At 53.2% G+C, this 13,250-nt stretch overlaps 1 long non-coding RNA gene across 2 annotated transcripts; it reads right to left on the bottom strand.

Moving 5' to 3' along the window:
* Positions 1-558: 558 nt before the first annotated feature.
* LOC124989595 (uncharacterized) lies at positions 559-3,119 on the bottom strand. Of its 2 annotated transcripts, none has more exons than XR_007109591.1 (4): positions 2,992-3,119; positions 1,832-1,956; positions 1,672-1,748; positions 559-661 (listed from the first exon to the last, which is right to left on the bottom strand). It is a non-coding gene; the product is annotated as an uncharacterized LOC124989595 (long non-coding RNA). The 2 variants fall into 2 exon arrangements; XR_007109590.1 differs by having other exon boundaries at positions 565-1,014.
* Between the last annotated feature and the right edge of the window lie 10,131 nt (positions 3,120-13,250).

Raw genomic sequence — 13,250 nt, 5'->3', positions numbered from 1 at the left:
AGTCAATAATCGTAGCCTTAAAGAAGCCCCTCTCCTCCCCAGAGAAGGGAACTGGGGCCTAGAGGTGGGAGGGGACTTGCCCAAGGTGGCAGGGCTGCCTCGCCCCACCCAACCCAGAGCGCTTGCTGCCTGGTTGCCACCTGGACCCCCAGGAGACCCCTTCTCTGGTCTCCCATGGAGCAGCAGTGGCCGCTCCCCTCTGTCACTCAGGCAAGCCAATAGCCCTCCACTCTTCCAGTTATTTCTGTCAAACGGTATTTACAATAAACTTTGTTTGAACTTTTGTCTAAGTGATAATAATAATAACACGATAATTATACGGAATATAACGTACAGCCAGCTGTATTGAATTAAAGCTGTAATTTCACTAAGGGTTTCTGGATACAGAGTAAACCGCAAGAGTCGTACCACCCGTCCCCTCCGTGGGGATTACATCTGCACAGGAGTGGTGGCTGCCGCGGAGGCCCCAGAAGCCAGAGGCCGCCCTCGGGGCTCAGCTGCTGAGTCCGAGTCTGGGGCGCTTCCATCTTGGGTCTGCGTGGAGGGCGGGGCTGAGGTGGCCAAAGACCAAGTCTGGAAACTCTCAGAACATGTGCGTGGATTTCCTCTGAACTTTGCTGGCTCACGAGAAAGTAGCTGCTTTCGAGACTGAAAAACAGGGCTAAGGGGCCAAGAAGACGCCAAACGGGAGCGAGAAAGAGGACTGGGAAGGCCTGCTGCCCTACGGACAGTGGCCTGGGGTGTGAGAAGGAAGCAGGGGAGGCCAGGCCAGGCACCGGCTCAGCGTGTTTCACATCCCGGGCTCGACGCCAGGCACTGGGGTTCAGGAGACATGGGACTTTGCTTGGTTGAGTTTGGCTGAAGGAGGAGACCTTGTATATTAGGCATGCAGGGCTCGAGGGTGGGATGCCCAGTGGCTGAGAGTCCCTCGGGAATGGGGCATTCAGGTTCAAATCCTGGCTCTTGCCTCAGCAGGGCATGCCATGTGACCTCCCTGCACCTCACTTTTATCACCTGTCAAATGGGTACAACAGTGTCATCTTCAGAGTTAGTATGAGTGGGAAAAGGGAACTGAGTCTGTGGAGGAAGCTGACAACTATTTCTGAGAGCCAGAAAAAAGGGGAAATTGTTGTAAACCTGGAAACGGGGTGACCGACCATCCCAGCTTGGATGTCCTGCTCATACCAGGACAGTCACAGGAAAACCAGGACAGTAGGTTATCTTACCTGGAAAATCAGAGCCAGGCCTCAGATAGAAAGGACCAGAGCATACTAAGGATGATAGGAGCTTAGCTCCAAAGGAGAGACACACATGGCAAGTTTGGAACCAGAATTCAGACCCACGTTAGTAGTGACCCTGGGCTAACCACACCCCCTCTGTGAGTCTCGGTTGTCCCATCCATAATCTAAGAGGTGTGGACCCTGATTTCTGAGGCTGTTTGCAGGTTGGTGACCAGAGTGGACTTGCCGCAGGAAGGGCCTGTTGGGGGACCTCATAGACCACCTCGCCTGTCCCCAGCATGCACACCTGCACACACAAGCACAAACGCAGGCACACACATGTGCAGGTGAGCACACGCAAAACAGCAGGGCAAGCAGGGGGAGGTCAGCCATTCAGGAGAGACACTCGCCCCATACAAAATACCCCCTTGCCGGGCACAGTGGTGCACACCTGTAATCCTAGCAACTCTGGAGGCTGAGGCAGGAGGATCACAAGTTCAGAGCCAGCCTCAGCAACTGAGCAAGAACCTGTCTCAAAATGAAAAATAAAAAGAGCTCAGTGGTTAAGCACTCTTGGTTCAATCCCTGGCACCCAAAATAAAATAGAATACCCTCCTCGAGGCATGTTTAGGGCTGGAGCAGCAGTTGAACAGACAGCCGTTTGCGTCCTCTGGAGAGACTGGCAGCTCATGGTAGGACCACGTGAGAAGGTGTCTGAAGAGATGCAGAAATATTCCTGGGTAATAAAATATCCCCTTTTCAGTGTCAAAGTTAATGTTCCAGGCCTCAGGTAAAAGTCGCTTCTTATCAGCCGGCGCCCTCCCTAGAGAGGGCGGGCAGCAGGCAGAAGGAGGGGACCAGCTTGGCTCCCCCACCCTCACAGCAGGGGTGCACGGTGGGGAGGACCAAGCTCCTCTGGGAGGCTGAGCTTCCCTGGAGACCCTGCCCACCACCTCTGGACAGGGGCACAACCACCGGACCACCTGCCCCTCACAGTGCCTGGGGAGTGCTGTCTGCCTCCTTCTGTCGAACTTTCCAGATACCATTTACTCTGCCCTCGCCCCTTCCCCCCCTCTGGCTTCTTTCTCCTCATTTTGTTCCCCCAGAGTGGTCTTTCCATCTGTCTGCCCCCATCCCTTCCGCCTGTGGCTGCCTTATGCCTGTGTGTCTGTCTGTCCTGCCAGGGTTCTGACCCAAAGACTGGGACAGGAAGCAGGAGGCCTCACACGTTGCTCATGCATCCCATGCGATTCTGCACTGACAGGTGTGGGTAGGCAGCCTGCTCATGCCCAGGGACGCCCCAGCAGCTCTGCAGCACACGGGGCCCCAACCCGCTGGCATGTGCTGGCGGCCCAGCGCAGTGCCTCTGACAGGCCTCGAGTTTAAATATAGAGCCGCGTACGCAAGATGGGGCTAATTTTAGCAGGAATGTGCTGGAAACTTTGAGGGCTCTGTTCTCTACTTGTCTCCCCTGTGCTCCTCGCACGGGGCCGGAAGTAAACCTGCCGTCCCGCTTTCTCACCTTCCCGCTTCCCCCTCCCAGGTACCCTCTCCACAGATACTGGCCCTGTGCCTCAGCTTGCAGAGATCTGTCACAGGGGCCTGAGCCCATCCAGCTGCCAGAGTCTCCAAATCCCTCAGGCCCCAACCCGGCCCACCAGTCTCTTCAGCAAGGCTGAGGCCTGCCGGCCCTGGGGAATCTATTAGCCAAGCAGCTCGCCTTCATTCCGTCCTGCCCCAGTGGCTTGTCTTGTTGGAAGAATATGCCTACCTGCTTCACAGGGTGACCAGCCTGCCATGTGCCAAGGAGAAGTCCCTGCCAGCTGGGTGCAGTGCTGGACGCAGTGGGAGGAGCCACTCAGTCACCCTGTCCACAGCCAGAGGAAGGCAGGAATCATATCCCACAGGACAGACCAGGGCGCTGGGGCCCAGCAAAGTTCAAGGACTGGGCCAAGGTCATTCACCACCACGATGTTGGTCACCAAGTACTTGTATTTCACAGGGATACATTTGCCTTTTATAAGAGATCCTTGGGAAAGGAGGACAGGCTTGGCCCAAGGGCTGAGCCTATAATGGTGGGTCAAGGACTAGCTGTTTGGGGCAGGAATAGGGGAGCCTTCTGATCTCCTCTCACCCTTCCCACCTCCTGTTACCCACCCTCCAGCCATGCTTCTGCCCCACCGAACCCTGCATTTGCTTTGATTCCTATCCTGCTCTGCTTTCAAATGGCATTTATGTAGCACCTACTGTGTGCCCGACACTCTTGCAGGTGGCTGACTGAAAAGATGGAGGAGGGGGAGGGCGGGGCCAGGCTCTGAGGTCCTGGTGGATCTGTGGGTGGCAGGCACACACTAGAGTAAACAATTATCCTCCTTGGTAGGGCTGATAACAGGACAGAGGAGGACAGAGGGAAGAAATCGTTGACACCCGCAGCGCCCCCCCAGCTGCAGGAGGCGTCAGCTCTCCCCGCTGCTCTGACTGCTCTCTCCGGCAGCTCACAAACATGGCCTGTCTCCCCACAGGGCTGTGTAACAGCCAGGCTGCGTGGTTGTTGCGTTTGAGTGCGAGGACGTTTCGGTAATGAGGATTAGAATAGTAACGAGGGGATGACATGCTGCATGAGAGAGCAGTGCGTCCCGGGGGAGAGACGCCACTGTAGGGACCCTGACAGAGGCCGGGGAGCATCCCAGAGCCGCTGTCCCCAGCCGCCCCACTGGGGGTGAGCAGCTGGACTGGGCCCTCAGGGCAGCCTAGCAGGGAGATGGATGGAGCCCTGCCGCCCCCTTCCCGTGCGCCATGGTGCTAAATTCCTTCTGCCGTACAATGTAATTCACTTTTTCATTTTTCTTGCTGTCTCCTGGATGAAAATGTAATCTCCTGTTTGTCCTCTGGGGTTTCTCCAGGGACTAGAGCAATACCTGATGCATAGTAGGTGTTCAGGAAGGACTTATGCATGAACAAATAATGTTGGGCTTTGGTGTGCTGTGCCGACTCTTGGCACCCAGGGGATGGTATATGGGTTTCCTGTGGCTGAAGCCTGTGTCTGTGCCTACCTGTGGGGGGATGTTTCTGAAGTGTGTGTGTGTGTGTGTGTGTGTGTGTGTGTGTGTGTATGAGCGTGTGTCCTTTCAGCCTGGTCACAGATCCCTTCACCCGCATCAGGTGCGGCACTGCCGTGCAGGCTGTCTCCTCGTGTGAGCGTCCGGATGAGCTGGGGCACAGGGTGGGTGTGCGCCTATCCGCTCAGGCAGCGTGCCCCGTGTCCCCCTGAAGATCCCCCGCTCATACCTCGCCCACATCAGGCTTCTGGGACAAAATCTGCCGAGGCTGTACCCATGTCAAACTGTACCCCCTGGGTACCTGGTCACTGCTTCAACTCCTGGAACAAAGGCTGACATCTGCAGGAGTGGACACCGTGCTGCCGTGGCATTCCCAAGTGGCTCTCCACGCTCCCCTGGAGAAACCAAGGCTCATGGGAAGGAACAAGAATGGTCTATGTGGGGCTGGGATGTGGCTCAGTGGTGGAGCGCTTGCCTCGCACGTGTGAAGCCCTGAGTTTGGTCCTCAGCACCACATAAAAATATATAAAATAAAGGTATTGTGTCCATCTACAACTAAAAAATAGTAATACTCATCATGGCCCATGCTCTGGGAGTTCCCGCGACACGGCAGGCACCGTCCTAAGTGACTCGCTACTCTCAGGACTCTCCCACATGGGTATTTTTATTCCAGTGAGGAAACAGGCACTGGGGGAACGAAATAACTTTTCCAAGATCACACAAGTAGTGAGTCAAGGACATGGGTGCCAGCTCCCAGGTCACCCTCTCACCCCTCCTCATGCCCAAGTCCCCCTCTCCCTGCTGCTGGAGGACTTCAGCCCTCTGAGGCGGTGAGGCAGCTCCCTCCGTCACTCTGGACCCCCACTTCTCCCTCGCAGAAGGAAGGGGGAGAACAAGAGAGAGCTGCCTGCTCTCTAAGAGTCTGTGTGCAGTCATCCCTGCTTTTATCTTGACCCTCCCGGCAGAGGGTACAATTGTGTCCCCCCAAATACCTTCAGGTTCTAACCTCCAGTCCCTGTGCATGTGACGTTCTTTGGAAATAGGATCTTGGCAGATGAAATCAAGTTAAGATGAGGTCATACTGATTAGGGCTGGTGCCCTCATGAAAAGAGGGAAATTTAGCCACAGCCACAGAAACACACATTAAAAGGACTCACCTGCAAGCCAAGGAACATAGTCCCCAGGAGGGGGAATGCAGGGGCACAGTCTCCCTTCCAACCTTGGTGACACAGTGGTCTCAAACTTCTGACCTTAGAACTGAAGGAAGAGATCCCTCTGCAATTTTTTGTTTTGTTTTGTTCTTAGTTGTAGATCGACAGCATGCCTTTATTTTATTTATTTATTTTTATGCGGTGCTCAGGATGAAACCCAGTACCCCACACATGCTAGGCAAGCGCTCTCCACTGAGCTACAGCCCCGGCCTCTGTTGTTTTGAGACACCATGTCTGTATGTCCCCACAATGGCTCTAGGAAACACATACCACCTCCAGTCCCAGTGCAGAGGGCACACACACACACACACACACACACACACACACCACATACACACAAACTTGAATACACAATTCCTTGGACTCACACGGTGAGCAGGTACCCACTGCTCCTCTGCAAGTGGCCCTGCTCACAGGCACCCAAGCCAACACGGGACACGCTTCCCTGCACAACAGATGGCCTTTTCCTGAACTGGACCCAGTGGAACTCTCGTGGCAGCCTCCCTGAGGATAGAGTCCTCTGAACTCCATTTTTGACCTGCTGTTCTTCCTTCCTTCCTTCTGTTCACTTCCCAGCCCCCGGCATCCCAATGGCTCTTTCTCTGTGCTTTCTTCCTCCTCTGTCTCTCCCTCCTCCCTACCTCCTCCCTCCCTTCCTTCCTTCCTTCCCTCTCTGCCTTTTTTTTTCCCTTTGAGTAAGCACAGTCCTGTTGGGAGGCCCTGCCAGGTTCCCCAAGAGCTGCACATTGCCACCTGTTGCTATGGAGAAGGCGCTTTATCACAAACACTGGGTAAACATCTGCTGCCGGGAGCCCCTTTCTGCTGGCCAGGGGTTTATTTGGAGAAAGTCAATAAGGAAAAATAAACATTCCTGGCCCTGTGTATGTGCAACCTTGGGACATGTGCACTGCAGCATCTCAGGTCTCCAGCTCCACAGAGGGTCCACCAGGGAGCCTACCCCACCTCTGATTCCAGGATCCTTCGTCCAGAGTGGGAGCGGGGGCCAAGGCAGCCACTGGCCCTGCTCTAGGCTGGGCCCAGGCCCTGGTTGAGGGTCGGAGGCTCAGACCTCCACTTCTCCTCCCAGGCCATCCTGCTTGTGCTGTGTGCTGGGGGAAGTTCACTCTGAGCTCCCACATGACACTGGGAGTCAAGGTCCATTTGACTTGATTTGATTAGGATCCTTTTTTTTTTTTTTTTTTTTTTTTAAATACTGGAGATTGAATCTTCAGGCACTTTACCACTGAGCTACATCCTCAGTCTTTTGTATTATTTTTTATTTTGAGGCAGGGTCTTGCTCAGTTGCTGAGCTGGCCTGGAATTCGTGATCCTCCAGCCTCAGTCTCTCCAGTTGCTGAGATCACAGGCGTGCACACTGCGCCCAGCAGGATCCTCTCCTCCTTAGCAGTTGAACTCAATGTGCTGCATGTTTAATAATACAGCAGTCCACTCATTGGGCACATTTATTTAACAGCTATGACTATACGCTATGCCTGCCCTCGGGTGCCTGCAGCCTAGTAGAGAAGAGTCTATGATGACGATGCAGTTAACTATTTACAGGCTGGTGAAAGGCAGTGAGGAAGAGCAAGATGTCTAAAGCACCCCATGTCTTGCTTTTTGCATGCATTAGCTCAGTTAGCCTCCAGAACACAGCCACGAGGTGGGGATATTTATATTCCCATCTTACAGATGGGAAAATGACTTACTTAGAGTCGATCAGTTACTAAATTGGAGCCTTAGGATGGAAACTCAAGATCCCAAGAGGTGAAAATTCCAGGCTCTAAAGCACTGTATGACTCTCTTAGGCTTGCAAGAGAAAGGACACAGTCCCTCCCTTCAGGAAGCTCATGGAAAAAGCCCTCATGAACTGCTGCCCTCTCGGGTGTGACTGGGCAGTGACAGGAGTGGCTGTCATTCTGAAGACATCAGCGAAGACAGAGGGATGGAGCCAGACGCAGGGATTGAGCGGAGTATTGAAGAGAGGGCGTCTTCCAGGGACAGAGTCACTTGGGGGCAGGCCGACTGGGGTTGGGGTCTTTTGGGAGCAGGAAGACTGTTTTGGAGAAGGGAGAGGAAGCCTGAGGCCTTGCCTCCCACCCAGGACTCCCTCCCTCCACACCAGCCTGGCCCCAGGCAGGAGCCTCGCGCTGCATCCTGCGTGGGCAGCAGCCCCAGCCATGCTGTGCTCCTCCCTGGTGGCCCACAGGATCTTCCAGGAATGCAAATCTAGTCACGTCAAGCGCCCTGCTCTGGACCATTTCCACAGAAAAATGCCATGGCTCGCTCAAACTCATCCTCTTCCTCTTTCCTGTGGGCGCTAGTCCCCAGAGTTTCCCAAAGGCACTGGGCCCTCCCCCTGCCTCTGGCTTTTCACCCACTCCTCCCTCCACTGGGAAAGTCTTCCTGGAGGGTCCCATTCATTCGGAAACACTTCATAAGCACCTACTGTGTGCCTAGCACTGTTCTGAGCCCTGGGAACAAGACAGGATGACACAGACTGAAGATCTTTGCCCTTTACAATATAAAGAAGTAAAATAGATAGGACAGCGGGTGCTGTGGAAACTCCAGCAAGGAAGGAGAGGAGGCCTCGAGGCCACCATGACTCTGAGGGAACTGGGGAATCAGCGCGGGCGTCAGCAGAGTGACGAGGTCTCTTCTAGGTTTTATGAGGGTCTCTAGCTGTGTATCGCAGACTGAAGGGAGACAGGGCGGGAGCAGGGAGACCTGCAGGCCATATTCTTCAAAGCTCAGTAGGGACCCCTGGTCTGGGTGAGGATGCTGTGCCCTGACTCCTGGAACACCCTCGGCTTCCTGATGCCATAGCTCCAGCCACACCCTCCTAGGGCCATCTTCATTTCCTTCTCCCTCTGCACTGTGATCTCTGCTGCCCTGATCCGGGACCGCCCTGGAGCAGACTCTCCATTCCCTGATAGAACACATTAGGGATGAAAGTCTAGGTTACTGCCGCAGACCTAGGTGCTGGGGGGGGGGGGGGGGACGTTTCACTGTGACCTAGAGGCCAAAGCAGTGCAGGCAGTGCATTTGAAAGATGAGGAAAGTGAGCTCTGGGCTGCTGATGTGGCTCAGGTGTGAGACCTGGAACAGGCTCTTCGCCACAGTCTGTCAGAGTCTCGGTCCTGGGTATCCACTTTGTCCAGCCCCAGGCCTCCGAGAAATTCCTGGGGGTGGCCAGGTTTGAGAAGGCACCTCCTCCTGGCCTCACCCAGCTCCCCTGGCCCAGGTTCGTTTTAGGGCATGTTCCTACAGGCCTCTAGGCCTGGCATTGCCCCCATCCTAACCCGCTTCTGGTGCCTGCCCACCTCCCTCCCAAGTCTCCGAGGACAGGAGCCCCGCCGAGCAGTGATCTGCATATCAGGAGCAAGGGAATTAACATTCCCAGGCTGTAATTATACCTTCCACCCAGTGACACCTAAGGAAGCATCTTTTTATAAAAGCAGGTAAATTGAAGGCTTATGGGATTGTGGGGGAATGGGTGTATTTTTAGCTCACTCCCCAACCATCTCCAGTCATCAGAACCCCGGTTATTGTCCTGGCATCTAGCATCAGCAGCCTGAACTCAGGTAGGGGGGCTCTGAGTGGGGCTGAGGGTCATTGAAGCTTTAAGAACTTTTTGGGCCAAGTGAGGATCCAGGAAAGAAGCCTGGAGAAACTCCCTCCTAAGAGGTAATTGTGGGAAAGTATCATTCAAGAACAGGTGGAGAGTACATTTAAAAATTGTATGTAGCTATAGTAATAACAGCAACAATAACTGATCCTTACATGGTCTGTGTTCAGTGCCAGCCAGTGTTCTAAGTACTTTTTGTATATTAACTCATCAATCCTCACAACAATCATAGGAAGTATGCATTGCTGTTATCCCCATTTTGCAGATGAGAAAAACAAGGCATAGAAAGTCTCACTGAGTTCAACATTGGAGATACATATATGCCTGTATACACATGTAAAAGCTTGCTGACTTTAATGGGCAAATGAATGAACTCCCTCACTCTGTATTCCCCAGATGTTTACAAAGAAGCCTAAAGTTTGGCCAATCAGAAAGTTCTGAACAGTTAGGAAGTCCCTCCCCTTTGGGGTGGGGCCTCTGATCCTACTTCCTGTCCCTCCCAAGACTCTGACATCGCACCAAGTACAAAGTCAGCCATCTTGGTTGGTGGGCATTCCCACAATGTTTAAGCATAGAACCCTGGAGCAAGAGACTGCTGAGACCTTTGAGTTGGTGACAGCAGAGTCCCTTGAGCTTGTAGGATCTTCTGTCCATTTAGAGAACTCGTTGGAATAGTGGATCTGATGATATTGGAGAAAATATAGAGGGAAAGGAATAGAAGGAAGAAATAGTGTCTCTACAGTGTTGTCCAAAGGGTAGCTGCTACCTAGTGGCACCCGTTCTCTAAGCAAGGACATCAGCGTAGCAGAGGCACAAAGAGAGAGAGGCAGGGGGAAAATGTGATTTTTAATGCAAGCCTCGGTAATCAGCTATTTGTGATGGAATTTTATCTGTCCTGGTCTCTAAGGGATGAGAAGCGGGAGTGAGGGAAGAGGGGTCAGAAATTAGTATGCAGAAATATCTGATCAGCCAAAGTAATTTTCTTTAATAATCGTATTCATACTGCCTGCTCTCTGCTCACTAGAAGAATTAAGTATTTAATAGTAATATATTTCATCTGGCAGTGGTTCCGTTTCGTTAGGAACCGTGATGCCTCGTTGGGGTAGCGGGTGGGTGGAGGTCTTGTGGGGGGGACAGGTAGGAGGTGTCAAAGCAAAAGGAAATAGATAAATGAGCAGGAGGAAAGTGGGCACTGGTGGGCAGGAAAGGAACTAGAGAGAAACCATGTGCCAGGGTAAGCCCAATGTCCCTGTAAGGTGCCACTCAGGTACCTTCACAGCTCAAGCTATCCAGCTCTGTCCTCTGGCTGTAGCTGATGAAGTCCAGAGGAGGAGGAGGAGGAGAAGGAGTCTTCTTCTTCTTCTTCTTCTTCTTCTTCTTCTCCTCTTCCTCCTCCTCCTCCTTCTCCTCTCCTTCTCCTTCTTCTCCTCTCCTTCTCCTTCTCCTTCTCCTTCTTCCTTTTTTTTTTTGGTACCGGGATTGAACTCAGAGGCACTCAACCACTGAGCCACATCCCCAGCCCTATTTTGTATTTTATTTAGAGACAGGATCTCACTGAGTTGCTTAGTGCCTCACTTTTGCTGAGGTTGACTTTGAACTTGCAATCCTCCTGCCTTAGCCTCCAGAGCTGCTGGGATTACAAGCATCCACCACTGCAGCCAACCAGAGTCCCTACTTCTGATGCAGTTCCTCTTTCTTTATCCCTAACCCCTAATAAGAGGTCCTCCTTTCTCACTGGTGGCCTGTCCTAGCTCCAACCCTAAGATCCTTTCCCAAAGACTCACAGAGGAGCTGGGTGACCAGTCATTCTCAGGGTGGCATTACACAGGGAATTCTGTGGACTCTAACTCCCATATCCAAGCTTCCAGAGCTCTCTGGGTGTATTCCTGGGGCTTCCTCCATGCATTTCCCGGGCTGGGAGTGAGCATGCAGTTCCTGGCTTGTGGCTGAGCATGGCTGGTACAGAGGGAAGCAGCAGCCTGTGCTGGCTGGAGAAGTGACTGCTGCTTCTCCACCCTGGGGCTGCAGAAGCAATGTGCTTTAGCTATTACATGAGTTTAATAGTTAAAAAGCAGGCCCAGCACGTGCCAAGGACATAATTGATGACACCAGCACTTGGGAACCCAGCCTCCATGGGAGGTACTTGAAGAGGCTCTTAGCCTCCTCTGCCAAACTGCCAGGGCTCAGCTGCCCAGTGGAAAACATCAGTGAGAAACGAGCAACCACATTTGCCCGATGAGACGGAGACAGACTGGGCCGAGCTGCAGATGGCAGGGTTCAGCCTCTGCTGCTCTCTTACGAGCAAGCTCTGCAGACTGATGTGCAGCGATGCTGGCATTTCCAGGCGCCTGCCAGGCTGGAATTAAACACCTGTCCATTAAACTGACAGCCCCAGGAAGGAACGAGAGGGAGAGAAGGGAGTGGGGGAGAGCCAGGAACCCAACCACAGGCTGCTCTGTCCCTGCAGGAGGCAATGTGCCTGGCTTAGAGAGAGGGGACAGGGTGGAAGCAGCTTATGCCTGGGTCCCCACTTGCTGGTTTCTGAGGCAGCGTGTGGACAGGCTGATCCCAAGTAATAGTAACCTGGACATGGGGGACCAGAAGGATCATGCAACACACATCATCAGGAGGCTGGACCAAGGAGGAGCTGGGAGACAAACGCTCATTTGCTCAAAGCTCAAAGGCCTGTCACACCACCGAAGCTTCCCTGCCCTCCCCCACCACCCATCTGATCTTGGTCTGCTCTGAATCCTTCGGGCAAGTACCAGACACCAGGCAAACCAACCTGCACTGCCCTGAGACACCTCTCGGGCTGTTGCTGAACATTTGGATAGGTCTCTCTTGACTCCCCAACCCCAACATAAGCACCTAGCCAAGAGGAAGCTCGTCTCCTCCTCCACAGCCCCAATAGCGCTCGTACCAGTTAGTAAATAGCCATTGCCTCCAGCCAGTCCAAGGCCAATCTCCCGCCATCCTAGCCCCTGCCCTGGGACTCCCTATGATTCGGCAAGTAAACATTAGCACCCGGCCCAGCAGGGGGCCTCAGGACCCTGCTCCATTGCTGTTACCAGTATCCATTCTAAATGGTCTGTAGATGGTCTTATTATTTTAACCAACAGTCCTAAGTGAGCAGACGAACAGAGGCCAGGACTAGTCATGAGATCTGGTGAATTGAGGAAAGGAAGTAGGTAGGGGCAGTAAGGGTAACTAGCTTGTCAGGTGGCCAGCTTTTGGTTTTTCACATTCACCGTGACCTTGAGCTATTTGGTTTTTATGGTTTTTTTTTTTAATATTTTTTAGTTGTCAATGGACCTTTATTTTATTCATTTATATGTGGTGTCGAGAATCGAACCCAATGCCTCACACGTGCCAGGTGAGCGCTCTACTACAGGGCCACAAGCCCAGCCTATCGTTGAGCTATTTGGATGAACTCTTTCAGTTTGCTCACCTCTCAGTGGGAACAACTTCTGCCCTGCCCACCTCAGAGTGTGGCTGTGCCCACTTGGAATCTGTCCCTCCTTCCCCTGGTCATTATTCTCTGTTGTGTGCAGGCCTGTTTCTCTAATAGATCATGAAACCCTTGAAAACAAAGATGTGGCATAAAACATCTTTATATGGAGAAGTGTGCTTGGTAAATGTTGGCTGAACAGATGGACGCGGGAGTAACGAAGACGAGAATAAAATAAGGAGTGGACTCTGAAGGGTCTAATGGGAAGGAGAAGTACAGTGTCTAATGGGGGGACTTACTACCTGCAGGGGAACAGGGGAGGGACAGGCAACGTGATGCCAAGTATCTGAGGCATCTTCTCCCACCCTTGACCCGCCCCTTGTGTGCCACCCACCTGCCCTGGTGACGCCAAATCGTCAGGTACCCCAGGCCAGCATATGTTTGGGGTGGACAGCATGCCCTGATGGCTCCAGGTGGATCCTGGTATTGCCCAACCTTGGGGGTACAGCCCACGGAACACCAGGTCTGACACAGGCAGGAGGAGGGGAAGCCGGAACTAGGAAGGCTCAAGATGGAAGCTAAGGGGACTCAGGAGCACTGGGGCATTGAGCTCAAACCTGCGCCCTGCAGTCCAGCCCTGCCATTCATCATGCCAAACGGGGCTCTGCTCTGTTGGCCACCCCCTCA

Source organism: Sciurus carolinensis, chromosome 7 (assembly GCF_902686445.1).
Source record: "Sciurus carolinensis chromosome 7, mSciCar1.2, whole genome shotgun sequence".
Lineage (NCBI taxonomy): Eukaryota > Metazoa > Chordata > Mammalia > Rodentia > Sciuridae > Sciurus > Sciurus carolinensis.
This window is presented reverse-complemented; position numbering and strand designations above follow the sequence as displayed.